Below are 15,412 nucleotides of genomic sequence, written 5' to 3' on the forward strand. Positions count from 1 at the left end.
TTATAGTACATGGGGGTCTCCCTCATGAATGGGACTTCACCTTAGGGATGCAAACGGCTTGGATAATATTCAACTGTATTTGTGTCCGTATCTAAAAATTAGATACGGATATATGAATGTTTGTACAGATATGGATATAGATACATATATAGTTTTGAATTTTTATTATTTGTATTCGAATAATATATATATACCATATAGTTTAATATATTTTATGAAAATATTTATGTATATATGTACGGGAATCCGTTATCCGATCTGTACCCGTATGCATCCATCTAATATCTGATCGTATCTGAAAAATAAAAACAGATACAGATATAGTTTTACCACTATCCGATCCGTATCCGATCCATTTGCATCCCTAACTTCACTTCTTTTCAGCTAAGCGTTTCAAATGGATAGTATTTAAAGTGTTTTTCATATTTTAAAATGAGGAGGTTTAAATAATTCATGCTTTTATGTCTTATCATACCTTATAATTTGTATTTTGTTTTTAAAATTTAAATAGTTAATATGAACTGTTCAATATAATCTCCATATTAAAATATTTAGCTTGATATATCTCAGATGTAATATAACTTCTAAAATAATATATTATTGTGTTTCTTTGTTTAAGTTATCAAGCGGTTAATTATGTTGTTTATCATTGGATACGTCTTTAATTTTTTGAAAGAAATATTTATCTGTGCACATATTTTTTTTAAATTTCTATACAGATTGTTTTTATTTCAAAAATTGGCGCTTCCTTAAAAAAAATTCCGAGGTGAAAAAACAGTTCTAGCCAATCCCTACATACATATGTTAATTTTATTTGTTGTTCTTGACTAATTATACAATATTTTTTAAATTAAGAAATCAAGTTGGTCCCACTTTAAGTTGGACTTGAGTCTAATCAACAATATGGAAAAAATTAAAAAGCTACCAAATTAATTAATAATTCAAATGAAGAAATTAAGTACCTGAGCTCAGGAATGTTCAACAATAATGATAATTTTAATTATTTTCTTCAGATAATATAAAATGCTATTGCTTGTTAGTTGGGTCCTAATTTTGCTTAAGAACCGAATCTCCAATCCATATGTGGATAAGAAAATATGGCCAATAAAGTCCATCCGTCCATCTATTTATGATCTGGACGGTCAAGATTTAAGATGGATTTTGTCTTCTCAAAATCAAATGTTTTCTATACTTAAATCTAAACAGTTAAAATCATGAATAAATGGACGGATAGATCATGTTAGTAAGATTTGGATAGGAGATTTGGTTCCCAATAGATCTCAAAATCTCTCATGTATGGTTTTTAGTTTTTTTTTTTTTTTTAAATTATGTCATTCATTTGTCAATAAATAGAGTATTTGGTGAACTTAACTCCAAAATCTATTAGATTGGCTTTAAACAATAAATCCAAGCCGTTGAAACCAATTTATTTCACGAGTGATGAATTTACATGTAAAGTTTTTAGAATTTTAAATTAATTTTGTATAAAATCAAATGGTCAAAAAATGTTCAAAATATTTTACTCACCATAACATACCATTTTCTGAGTTTTGGAATACCATTACTAAAAATCAGCATTTAGGCAATCTTAGTGTATCTTATGAACCAGGTATCAACTCCCAAATTTCCTTTTGGAATGACATTTGGTTTCAGCAGTGTGCCCTATCCTCTAAATTCTCATCTCTTTACAGTATTTGTAGCAATCCAGATATTTTATTTCAGTCGGTTGTTAATTCACAAGGAAGTGCTTTAAAATTTAGGAGACAACTTCATGGAGTGTTATATGTTGAATGGATAGAACTACTTGATCTTATCAGTCATATCTCCTACACACACTCCATAGACAAATTGAGTTGGAGATGAGAGGCTTCCGGAAAATTTACGGTCAAGTCCCTATATAAACTACTAAACTTTCGAGGGCTCAAACCACAAAATGCAATGCTGTGGTGGACCATCCCTGTCCCTCTTAAAATCCGAGTCTTCATGTGGCTCACGGCCAAGAACAGAATTTTAACTAAAAAAAAACTCAGAAAGAGAGGTTGGAAAGGTGATTCAAAATGTCAGTTTTGTCATTTACCTGAAACAGTCAATCATTTGTTTGTTCAATGTCGCTTTACTAAGGTAATATGGTTCTGGATGGGTTCATGTCAAGACATTAGTCAAACTTGGAACTCTTTTTCTGATATTCTTCATTTTGCTAACCAACTACCTTCTTCTCACAGGACCTCTATGCTTTTAGTGTGTAGCGCTCTCTGCTGGACTATATGGAAATATAGAAATGAATTGTGTTTCAACACAGGTAAAGCTAAAAATCCTAAGCAAATTATCTTACTAATAATATCCCTTGTTCAATATTGGACAGGTACAGTGAAAGAACAGGTGAAGATTTGTACGGCTCTCTGGCTGCCATCAGTGCTGGATGAAATACCTTTGGCTAGTTGGCATCCAGATGATGAAGATGCACATATGGAGATAGAGGCTTATGCAGGGGGGGAATGCACCACGCACCATGAAGATTGATATTCAAAGACCCAAGCAATGGATGGACGCATTTTCTGACGACTTTATTAAACTCAGCCCCTATGAGCGTGGCTTAGATTATCTTATGTGTTTTTCTTTCTTAAATACTTGGCTGTTTATGTGCTTTTGTTTTTTGTTGTTGGGATTCTATTTGGTTTATCTTTACGTGGTTGTGGTCTATGATTGTTGACATTTTTGCTCAAACTGGGTGTAATTTACCTTTGTTTCAATGAAACGGGCTTTGACCTTTTTAATCAAAAAAAAAATGTTCAAAAAAATGAATGCACTAAAATGAATGTATAAACCTTATAATTTTGACCGCTTGACTTTATACTAAAATAATTCGAAAACTTAAAATCTTTGCATGTAAATTCATCACTCGTGAAGTAGATGGATTTCAACAAATTGAATTTGTTGAAACTGATATAATATATTTTGAAGTTAAGCGGAAGAACACCCTAGTTTTACTCAATAAATAACACTTGCCAAATACCATGTAGAAAAGTTTTTGGCAGCTAAAAGAAAGGTTCGTATACAAATAAAGGGTTTATTAATTGAGGAGGGTTCAAATGCCTCCATTTTTTGTGCCTCCATTATGCCTCCATTTTTAAAAACTTAAATAACTCAAAGTTTAAAACTTAAACGTCAAAATAAAACCGTTAAATGTGATCTATGTTATTTTCTCTATGTGCCCATAAAAAATTATCACATTTTGATTTTGCTTTTATATGAATCAATAAGTTGAAAAATCAACGTCTAGAAATTATCCATATTTGTATACATTTTTACAAGCTCAAGATGACAATCAAAATAAAGTTGAAATGCCATAATTTTTTACATGTGCATAGATAAAATGATATAGTTCATATCCAACGGTTTTATTTTGAATTTTAAGATTTAAATTTTGAGTTGTTAAAGTTTTTAAAAATAGAAACATGATGGAGGCATAAAAAATGGAGGCATTTGAACCCTCCTCTTATTAATTACATCACATCTCTATTATTGAAACTAATTAAGAACTGTTTCAAAAAATAATAATAAAGAAAATCTTCTCTATTAACTGTACAGATAAGTTTGTTGCATACAAGAAACATGTGAGAAAGCATTTCTAAAAGCGTGCGACAATTGTGGCCTGGAAAGAAGTTTCGTGTCGGCTGCTTTTACACGTTTCTTGTATCATCAACCCATCAAACAAGTGAATAGGAAAGGCACACATGCATTCTATCTATTTTAAGCAAAATAAAATAAAATGGATTCTATCTGGTTTGGTTCATTTTAGATGGCAGGTAGGGTAGGGGTAGCAAAAAAAAGCTCTCGTGAATCGATTGTGGCTTGTATCTAACTTGCTCGCTAACAATTCGTTTGTTAGTAGACTGAGCTGTTAACGAGCTAGCTCGATTCAAAATTAACAAGTTTGAGCTTGGACCTAACTCGCTCGTGAGCTGGTGAGTCAGCTCGATCCAAGTATGAATTTGTGTGAATTTAGTATGCATGAATTTATTTTGTGAACTATGTTTGTATGAATTTGAAGATTTAGTATTTTAGTATGTATGAATTTAGTTATAAACTTAATTTATGGTAATTTACTTTATAATAGATTATCAAATACATTTGGGCTCTTGGCCCACGAGCTTTCACAAGCTGGTTCGACTCGCTCGTTGTCAAAACAAGTGAGCCACGAGCCATCTTTTTCAACTCGAATTCAAATATTGGCTTGCTCATGACTCGTTCGTTGCTAAAACGAGCGAGTCATGAACTTGGTCTAGCTCGAACCAAATCGGCTGGTTGCCAGCCCCTAATAGCATGCAAACACTAATTATGCAGTGTTTACAATGACCATGAATAATTTGAGATATTTTATACAAGTATTAATTTATCTATTGAATTAATTTTATTGGAACAAATATATAAAATAGATAAGTTTATGTTTATTTTGTTTCTCCACTTTCATGACTCAAGGCACTTCAAAGTTATTATGAAGCTGTTCTATTGAGTTGTTATCGTGTTCTTAAAAAATATATTTATTAAAGGATGATAATTTTTAAAAATAGACAATTTTGAAAGGTAAAATTGGATTTAAAATAATTCAAAAAATTTAAGATTTGTATAATAATAAATGACACAGTTACGCACTTAATAATTCGTGCAACAAATTATAAAAAATTATATTTTAAGAGTTATATTATATCTGAAGTACATTAAACACATCATTTACAAATGAGGAAAGAGATACATAATTCACGAGTCATTCGATTAAAATAAATAAAGAGATTAAAATAAAATTCAAACAGATAAGAATTAAAATGTTATAACATAGCTTTTAAAAAACATGAAAACTTAGCATAATATCAAATTATCAATCCAATCATAATTCTCCCATTTGTTGTTTAATTGCGCCGGTTCAAAGGCTGGGATACATTTCCAAATAACTCAAAAATACTGTCTTAATTCATAGCTAAGAGTCTAAGAGGCACAACACGTTTCTTTTGAGGAGAACAGGAAAGAATTTTTTTTGTAAACCATAATAAAAAAAAAAAAGATTTTTTTTTTTCGGGACCGAAGTAGCAATTCGGTTCGTGATATTTTTATAATTTTTCAACATATTTTTTCTCGAAATATGTGTAAACGACTTGGACCAAATTGTCATTTTGGTTCCCAAAAAAAAAGAGACCAAAATGACATCTCGGTTTTATGGTTTTTGTAAAAAAAACAAAACAATCAAATTAGTTTGATAAAATATATTTTTTTATTTATGGTTTCTAAAAAAATTCAACATAAAAAGCGATTTTTTAATAAATAAAAAATTGGTTATGGATTGATGTTTTAATTTTTCTTTTTTCTCTGTACAAATTTAGCAAATACCTATCAAATTTTCATTACATCTCTCCGGGTACTGAAAAGTTTGTGCGCTCTTACGCTGTACCAAATCAAATTTTCAGTATACCTAGTAGTGACAAAAAAAAAATATATTCGGTACGCCATTTTTTTTTTCAAAAAGAAAATCTCTATTAAACGTAAGAAAGAAGAAAAAAAGAGATGTATCAGATATTTGTTGGGTCTGGATCCCCTAAAGTAACTTAATCTTTGGGTTTTGAATCGGGACCGTCCGATTCGAATCTGTCGTTTGAGATTATTTTGCGATTTGAATTCATCTCTCGGAATATGTACGCTCTACTTCGGATAAATTATCGTAAATTCGAATCGGATAATCCCAATTTAAAACTCAAAGATTGGATTACTTCACTGATTTTGAATTCATACTTTGTTTGGGGATATCATCCTCCTTAGAAAAGAAAAAAAAATCAATATTAGACGTAAAGAACAAGGAATACATATTTGATGCGGACATGCGGTACATCTCCTTTTTAGATCTCCTGTCTGATGTACTGTGAAAAGGTCGCAGGAGTGTGACAGATCAAATTTAAGAACTATTCTTTTATTTGCTAAAAGAAAGTTCCATAGAAAGTTATACTTCATTTGCAAAATAACGGATACGTTTGGATGCACTCTCGAATAGCTAGAATAGCTGCTATTTGAAAATAGTAGATGAGAATGGTGATTTTTGGAAAAGTGTGAGAATAGTATTGATGTGGTGCTATTCGGAATAACAAAAATGTTATTTGAATTGAACATTTAGAATAGCGATGAAGACGATTAAACATTTGAGAGAATACTAATCGTTATTCCGACTTTTTGTAGGAATAGCAGAACGCGCTATTCTCGCTGTTCCGAATAGCAATTGAGTATGTTTGAATGGATCGGAACAACGCTATTCTCGTTATTCTCAGTAATTTGCGAACCGATGGACATTGAATCTCGGTCTTATTTCCAATTGAATTGTTTTATCTATATCAAGATTTATGTGTACTTAATTAATCAAATTTTAATTTTGTGTGTAAATTTTAATACGAATCAGACAACTTCAATCTGACATTAAACTGAAATTGATGGGATATTGTTGCGCTGGCAGGAGTTTTTAGAAAAACAAATAAAAGCAAGTTTGAAAATCCAGATGATCGGATGGCAGTATTGCAAGCACATATTCATACAAAAATTATGTTGAACGGTTCGAATCGACCGTTAAAATTTTGAAAACAAAAAAATGAATCTGTATTACAGAACAAATTGTATTATACATAGTACCATAGACTAACTCTATGGAAATGGTCAAACTAGGGTTGCACAAAAAGTTTTTAGTTTGTGATTCGATTTGAGTTTGATTCGAAAAACGTTCGTAATTAATTTGATTCGAAATTAATTGGTTCTGAAACAAATCAAATCAGTTTGGTTCGAATCTTATTCAAACTCAAACTGAGTATAATTCGTTCGAAATTGGTTCGTGAACTATTTAGATTTGAATCTCAAATAATGCAACTAATGACTTTAACCATCAATCTTTAATAATGCATGAACCAAACTTATATCAGAGCTCAAAATTGTTAATATAATGGTAACTTATAATAGGAAAATGCTTCAGCAGCGTAACAAATTAATAAAGAAAATAAGTTCCGTTTGACTAGGCTTATGTCGTGATTTTAATCAATCTAACAGCGTAAAAGGTAAGAGAATTTTGGACTTGCCCATAATTCATCAGTGTGAATTCGTGAAAGATAACAGGAAAAAGGAAACCACGTAAAAAAAACTAATACATAAATTACATGTGGCTGCCAAAAAAATCCGTAGTTTGTAATTTGATTGACTTCAATTTGATTTGAAAAAAATCGCAATTAATTCGTTCAATTGAAGTTCGTTCTGAAATTAATCAAACCAGTTCGGTTCGAATCTTATTCAAACTCAAACTCAAACTGTGATAAGTTTGATTTGATTCGATTCGTTTGCAGCCCTAGGTCAAAGCCTAAGGGCTTTTTTCTGCGGGCCCACGAGCTATTTATTTCTTATAATTATTATTTGTCGTGGGATTTTTTTTTTTTTTGTATTACAACCATATGTCATAATTTATTACATCATACTTGTTCTGTTTTGATCTACTCTCAAATTCCCTACAGCTCATGAGCCAAGTTGTTTCCTTTTTTTTTTTGCAAAATCTCAATCACAGCCTCGCATCCTCTCATCCTCTTTCTGCTCTACTTGCCACTATCTGAGCAGGTAATTTCGTGTCTCGAAAAATAACTTCATTGCGCTACCTCCAAATGAACCAAACAACAGTGGGAAAATATTAAACCAGGCAAATTCAAGCCCCCTCCCAGCAAAAATTCATGGCTTAAATTAATATGACAAACATGCCAACAAAAATTAGATCGTTGTATAAATAAAATAGAGCAGATTTTAATGGAAGAGTCATGTAACATGTTGTAAGTATGGTTCGGCTGCTTGATTAAAATCTGCTATATTTTAAGGTACATTAGTTCAATTAATTCATAAAGTACTTGTTGAAGTAAATAAAACTTAAGTGGAAATACATTGAAATTAATGGAATATTGAACTTTTAATATTAAAAAAAAAAAAAAAAAAAACAAGAATAGACACTATGAGATGGGAATAGACTTTAAAAAGAATTAGATGTAGAGGTACCTTCTTAGAAAGGGGAAAACCCACTCCAGCATAGCCACATGCAATAATCTTACAACAATCATTCATCTATAATTCTATATTATATTATGGTTAAGAGCGTTGACGCAGCCAGGATGCCATTCATTAATTGTGCTTGTTTATGTTATCATCCTCACATTTTAGCAAGGGTGTTAATAATATTTTTATCTGTTATTAAATAAAATGGGTATGGACAAAAAAGAAATTATTCGCTTATCAGATCTAAGTATGAATAAGAAATTCTCCTATAAGAATATGGAAAAGAACAATTATGTACCCGTTATCTTATTGGTTGCAATTTGTTATTGTCTGAGCATAATTATTTTTCTTTTTTTTTAAATTAAGAATTAGGATCCTTTTCTGAAGAAAATAACTTATTGAGTAGTGTTATTATTCGTTAAGAACTTAACTAATATTATTACATATCCATTAATCTAAGCGCAGCAAAGATATGGGTTAAAGGCCCAAAATAAATTTTGGGCCAGGACAAATTTCACAAGAGAAAATAATAAATAAAGTTTGATACTGAGCGGAAAATGAATCAAAGCCCAATTTTGGGCCAAGCCCATTTAATGTTTTCTTTAAGGCCCAGATAATAGAAAATGAAATAAAATAGAAAAATCTGGATTTGGCGTCGCTTTCACGACTGGTAAGCTTCGTACTGTCTGATTATACGAACCACGAATTCTAGACAGATCTGCGCTGTATGAATCAGATTGGACGGTGGGGTGTGTACCAGGAGTGCGTCTCCTCTGAGATATCTCAACTTTTGCGTGACCGACGTGTCCGGTGCCTATTCGAGGGTGATGTAGGGGGTCAATATTTGTGTGCTTTGAGATTCGTGCAGAACGTATTTAAACGGTTGGGATTTTCCATAAAGTCACGCAAAGTTTGAGATATCTCAGAGGATACGAATTCGTGTACGAGATTATGGACCGGTCGTCAACAGATCAAATGAGACATGAGTAGTGCTACTGCCAGCGTGTCCAATCTTACACGTGGCACAAGGCTTCGTGCACATGCGTGCGTACACGCCGGAGTCAGATCTGATTAAATAACGTAACCATCAAATACTCCAAATATTCAAATTTTTGAATGGAACTGTTTTACAAAAAGAAATGATCAGGCTAAGAAAGAAAAAAAGGGCAAATATCACGCTGAAAAATTTAATATGTCGTTGACCGTTGATGTGATGAAAATTGAATGTTATTTAAATTTTAGTTTGCATCCTTGACTTGATATAGAACTGTTTAGAAGAAAAGTCTTCTAACTATTTGCTTTCCGTTTTGGAAAGTGAAAGCATTGATTTTTCCAAATAAAGGTGATTTGGAAGTGACGAAAGCTTTATATTGTCTATAATTTTCCGAAATATAATAATGGAATTATTTCATTCAAGGAAGACAAATGCATAGAATAGTAGAAGAGTGAAAAAGAAGGAGGCTTTTATTCTATGCAATTTTAATCATGTTCGGTATATTTGGAATAGTAAAAGAGTGAAATTTAATTAATTTTTACATGTAAAAAAGTCACTATTTTTCAATTCCACCTCTATCATGAAATAGTATAATAGAATAGAGAGGGGTTAAAGTGTAAAAAATAAGAGTTTGACTGCATATTTCCGTCATAATTCTATTTTTTTTTCTCTATTACATTCAATTTCACTCATGTTCGACTACTATTTTATCATAATTCCTCAATCTTTCTCTATTCCATCACAATTTCTTTGTGCCGAACAAACCCAAAGTCTATTTGCATTAATGAAGAATGGAAATGGAAGTATGGAACTCTTTTGCAGCAAATGATGAATTAAACATCCACTTTGATTTGGTCTGAGTCAGTGTTGTAAAAAACATCTGTTTAGGCTGATTAATCAGTCGATCAGTCGTTAGCGATGACCAAACCGTCATAGATTTTTCCAATTAATCGGTCAATTATTTCTGATTATGGCCGAATATTTTTTATTATTCTCAATTAATCGCTTGGCTGTACTCTATCCGTCCGACGACCGTATACCGTTATTTACAACACTGGTTCTGAGTGTTTATATATATTTTTTTCTATGGGCGTCATTTTTTTTTACTAGGTTCATAAAATTGTGAATAGCGATAAGGTAGAAATGTTATAAAAAAAATTATAATGAATAATAATGGCTACTATCAATTTATTGTTCTATTATAGAAAACTTATAACCAAATTTAGCTCTCATTTTCAATGAATTTGGTAAACTGAAAGTTGTTTTCAGTTTTGACAAATGTTGAATAGAAGCAAGGTGAATTGATTACTTGATTATGACAAAATAGAGGCTGAATGCTATAAGTCCGGGTAAAAATATTTTCGTATTATCCGTCTAAAATAAGATTTTCTTGTATCTACCATTACTAAAAAAAAAAAATTATTTGTATCGGTACATTTTTATTAATTATTCGTTAAGATTAACTAATAATGACTAATTATCAAATAAATTGATAATTAGCATAATATAATTTTATCAAGTTTCTCTGTGAACTTAAATCTAAAATCTATCAGATTGACTTCAAATGATGATTTAGACTGTTGAAATCCATCTACCTTACGAGTGATGCATCTATATGCAAAAAACTTAAAACTTTCAAATTAATTTAGTATAAAGTCAAGCGATCAAAATTAGAAGATTTATAAATTATTTTTAATGCATTCATTTTTTGAACGTTTTTTGACTACATGACTCCATACAAAATTAATTCAAAATTTTAAAAATTCTACATGTAGATGCATCACTCGTAAGGTAGACGGATTCAATAGTTCGGATTCATTATTTGAAGTCAATCCGATAAATTTTAGAGTTGAGTTCAAAAAAGACTTGGTGAACTTAAAAACACCCTAGTTCTACTCAATATATTAAACACGTCAATATCATAAAATATATATGATTATTGATTTCATTATTTAAAAAAATATTAAGTTTTTGTTATAAAATATTGTATAAATCAATTTTATTAAAATTAGTAAATAAAAACTATATAAAATGTTTATAAATTAATTCATCATAATATAAAAGTTATATATAGTTATATGTACAAAATATTTTTGTATATAAATTATATTTATCCATTATTGAATAGAGTAAGAAATAACTTTACTACATATTATTATCTGATAAGCTAACAAATTTTTTCTTACTCTTATCTTACCTATTTGGCTAAAAAAAAAAATCTTACTCATACATATCTTGCCGAAGATGAGACGGATAGTGTAAACGGATAAATTTTTTTTTTTTTGTTCAATGGAATTCTAGACAAACAATTTACAATAACAACTAATTAATTTCTCTTAAGAACCTAAAAAAGTAAAGTATATATACTTTGAGAAGAAATTTTCATAGTATTATAATGAATTACTTTATTTGTATTATACTTTTATATTTAAAAAATAATTTTATCAGTATTTTACTTATTATCAGTTAAGGCATTGACAACAACAATAGTTATCGAATTATAAGATATAATAAATTAAACAATATATTGATCTAAACCGAAAGAACAACAATTTTATAAATACACTAATGATATACAATACATGTGTAATATTATTACCGTAAATTATAACAAAATTTTATAAAATTTAATTGCCCCATCACTTAGAAGTTACTATTACGTTTTCTGGAAAAATTATACATGATCGAATATAATTGTAGAAAATCTATTATTACATAACTGATTAGATAAGTTATTAAATATTTGTAAAAAAAAATGTATTTAGCATTTTCATGGAATAATAGATATGAAATTGCTGTTATTAATTTTTTCTATTACCATACTTTAACTGTGGCAAGTTCGCAAAAATAATCAATCATGCATACATATTTCACCAAATATAGTATGAATCTAATAATATTTAAGTTTCACTGACATTTCTAATTTCTCAGAAATTCAACCCAGAATTATTAGCTCCGATTTAATAAGAAAGTTCAAACATATGTATTGTCTTGAATTAACATCTGCTGAAATTCCAACTAGAATTTCAGAGATCCTGCAATCCATTCTCTGTTTATTTGTCTCTGAAATCCTCTGTTTTTTCTCTCTGAAATCCTGTTTGAAATTTCAACAGATTCAGACGCGTATTGTTGATAAGCCGAAATTGTATCTATTGAAACCTAGGGTTTGTTATGTAAATTAAGCCAAGTTTTGATTAAATTAGGTTTAATTAGGTTAGAAATGTCCAAAAGTTCAAGTTACTGCCCTAGTTATGTTTATTTTACAGGTAATCAAGTGTTTGGAGCTTAACGAAGCAAAACAGGTGAGTCAGCACGAAGATTTGAGCAACTGTCAACATTCATTGCGGCCCGCAACCAAACAAGTCAGAGCCTCTTCATTTCCTGCACTTTCATTGCGGCCCGCAACCAAATCCATTGCAGCCCGAAATGACTTTTACAGATTTTCTGCACGACAAATTCTTAACTGCCTCCACTCATTGCGGCCCGTAATAGATGTTATTGCGGCCTGCAATAAGGCGGTTCAGAGCCCGAGTTTGCTATTTTTAGGGATTTATTTCTAGGTTTCGCTAGGGGGTATAAAAGGGGACCTGTAGAATAGATTAAGGACGTTTTTTAGGAAGAGAATTTCTGGTTTTGAACAAGGAAAAGCAAGGAAGAGAGAAGAAGGGAGGAGAGAACACCATTGATCAACCGGTTTTATTATTTTCTTTCCTTTGGAACTCTTTTATTCTTTTGATTTCATTTGTGCTTTAGCCATGACTGGCTAAAGGCTTTTCTAGGGTTGATTAGGACTGTACTTGAAACTTTTGTTATGATTTAGTTGGTTTTAGTTTATATGTTCTTGTTCTTTGTTATGATCTATTCTTTATTTTAATTGATTGTGAAAACTTAATCGAAATCACATGAAATCTTAGGATTTGGTATTTGCAATTGAGAAATTGAATATTAGGTCCAGACCATAAGGAATATGGTATTTGATAGGTTAAGTACCGAGAGGTGATGCTTGTCTTATACGGGTTTTACCTAATAGTTTAGATAATTGTGCCAAGTACCGAGAGGTGAAAGATAGTTTTCTAGATCAATTGGGACAGTAAGAACTTAATGACTTTAGATTAGAGTAGCCAAGTACCGAGAGGTGACGTTTATTCTAATTTAAAGATGGTATTAATATAGAGATATCACTTTGTACCTACAACATCCAACTGTGCCTTCATAAATATAAGAACAAAATCTATAAACCAATTAATTGTAACACTAGTGGATAGGAACCCTAAGAAACCCTAATTTCTCATACTTGTTAAAAATCAGATTTTGCTTTAAGACTTTAGTTTAATTCATTTTAATCGAAACCAAACCAACCTTTGAACAAACAAAAACCTTTTTACTTTCTTTTACTAAACTAAATTGTTAGGTTAGACTTTGATATTCCAACTTGTCCCTATGGAGACGATCCCTAAGTACTACTAGACAAGGTTGTACATTTGCAACCGAATTGAGCGTGAATTAGGATTTATTACTTGTATTATAATAAACACATCAATTGTCTTAATCAAGCATATAGTGAACGGTGATTCTTCTATTTTTCTATTCATTTGAAAGGGAGAAATTTGACACTTCCCTTTTAGTTTTGACATAATTTTTTCTGTGATAAATTAAAAGAGTTCTAATTCTACAAACCATTAACCTGAAAAATGACTAATTAGCTCCAATTTAATAAGAAAGTTCAAACATCCGTAATGTCTTATTCAAGCATACAGTGAACGGCGATTCTTCTAATTTTCTATTCATTTGAAAGGGAGAAATTTGAAACTTCCCTTTTAGTTTTGACATAATTTTTCTGTGATAAATTAAAAGAGTACTAATTCTACAAACCATTAACCTGGAAAATGACGAATTAGCTCTAATTTAATAAGAAAGTTCAAACATCCGTAATGTCTTATTCAAGCATACAGTGAACGACGATTCTTCTAATTTTCTATTCATTTGAAAGGGAGATTTTTGACATAATTTTTTCTGTGAGTACTAATTCTACAAACCATTAACCAAGTTTCTCATCTCACCATTACTTTTTGGTAGATTATGATATATAAAGCCTTGGGACCCACCGACTTAATGAAATCTCAGATCCTTTTATGGAATTATGCGTATAAAGAAAACAACCAAACAGTATTCAAAGCATTAGTTTGAATGAAAGCAAACATTCAAAGCACTTGGATACCACAAAGGGGGTTTCAAGCTCCACCACTTGTTCTCTGAGTAATGCCTTAAGACCCACCTTACCTCAGTCTCTGCTACATTTTCCTCCTCATTCATGGCATTTTGTAGCAGCCTTTTTTTATTTATAGAAAAAATATATATTACAAAAACCTGAAAAATAACAGAATCTTTTACGATATAAATATACAGTTTCTTTGGTAATTTGCTAAGAAATTACATATTTGATGTGATTTCTTAGCGTGTCATAAAAATAATTTCCAAATAGAACCGGGTTATATTGTTATTTTGTGAAATTTCTTCTCATACCATCGAAAAAAATCATCATTGTTCTAGTTCTTTAAAAAATATATATCTATTTCTTTTCTAAATATAAAAAACCTGAAAAATGACGAAATCTGTTATGATATAAAAGAAACAATATTAAATATACAATTTCTTTAGTAATTCGCTAAGAAATTACATATTTGATGTGGTTTCCTAGCGTGTTATTGATGTGATTATTACAATACAAGTAATAAATCTTAGTTAATACTCAATTCGGTTGCAAGTGTACAACATTGTCAAGTAGTACTTAGGGATCGTCTCCACAGGGACAAGTTGGAATATTAACTCTAACCTAACAATTTAATTTAGTAAAAGAAAGTAAAAATGTTTTGTGTTTGTTCAAGTGGCTTGGTTTCGATTAAAATGAATTAAACTAAAGTCTTTAAAGCAAAATTAGGTTTTTAACAAGAATGAGAAATTAGGGTTTCTTAGGGTTCCTATCCACTAGTGTTACGATTAATTGGTTTATTAAATTTGTTCTATAATTATGAAGGCACAGTTGGATGTTATAGGTACAAAGTGATATCTCTATATTAATGCCATCTTTAAATTAGAATAAACGTCACCTCTCGGTACTTGGCTACTATAATCTAAAGTCATTAAGTTCTTACTGTCCCAATTGATCTAGAAAATTATCTTTCACCTCTCGGTACTTGGCACAATTTTCTAAACTATTAGGTAAAGCTCGTATAAGACAAGCATCACCTCTCGGTACTTAGCCTATCAAATACCCTATTCCTTATGGTCTAGACCTAATATTCAATTTCTCAATTGTAAATACCAAATCCTAGGGTTTCATACAATTTCGATTAAGTTTTCACAATCAAT

This window comes from Carex rostrata, chromosome 7 (assembly GCF_964058835.1).
Source record: "Carex rostrata chromosome 7, lpCarRost1.2, whole genome shotgun sequence".
Classification (NCBI taxonomy): Eukaryota; Viridiplantae; Streptophyta; class Magnoliopsida; order Poales; family Cyperaceae; genus Carex; species Carex rostrata.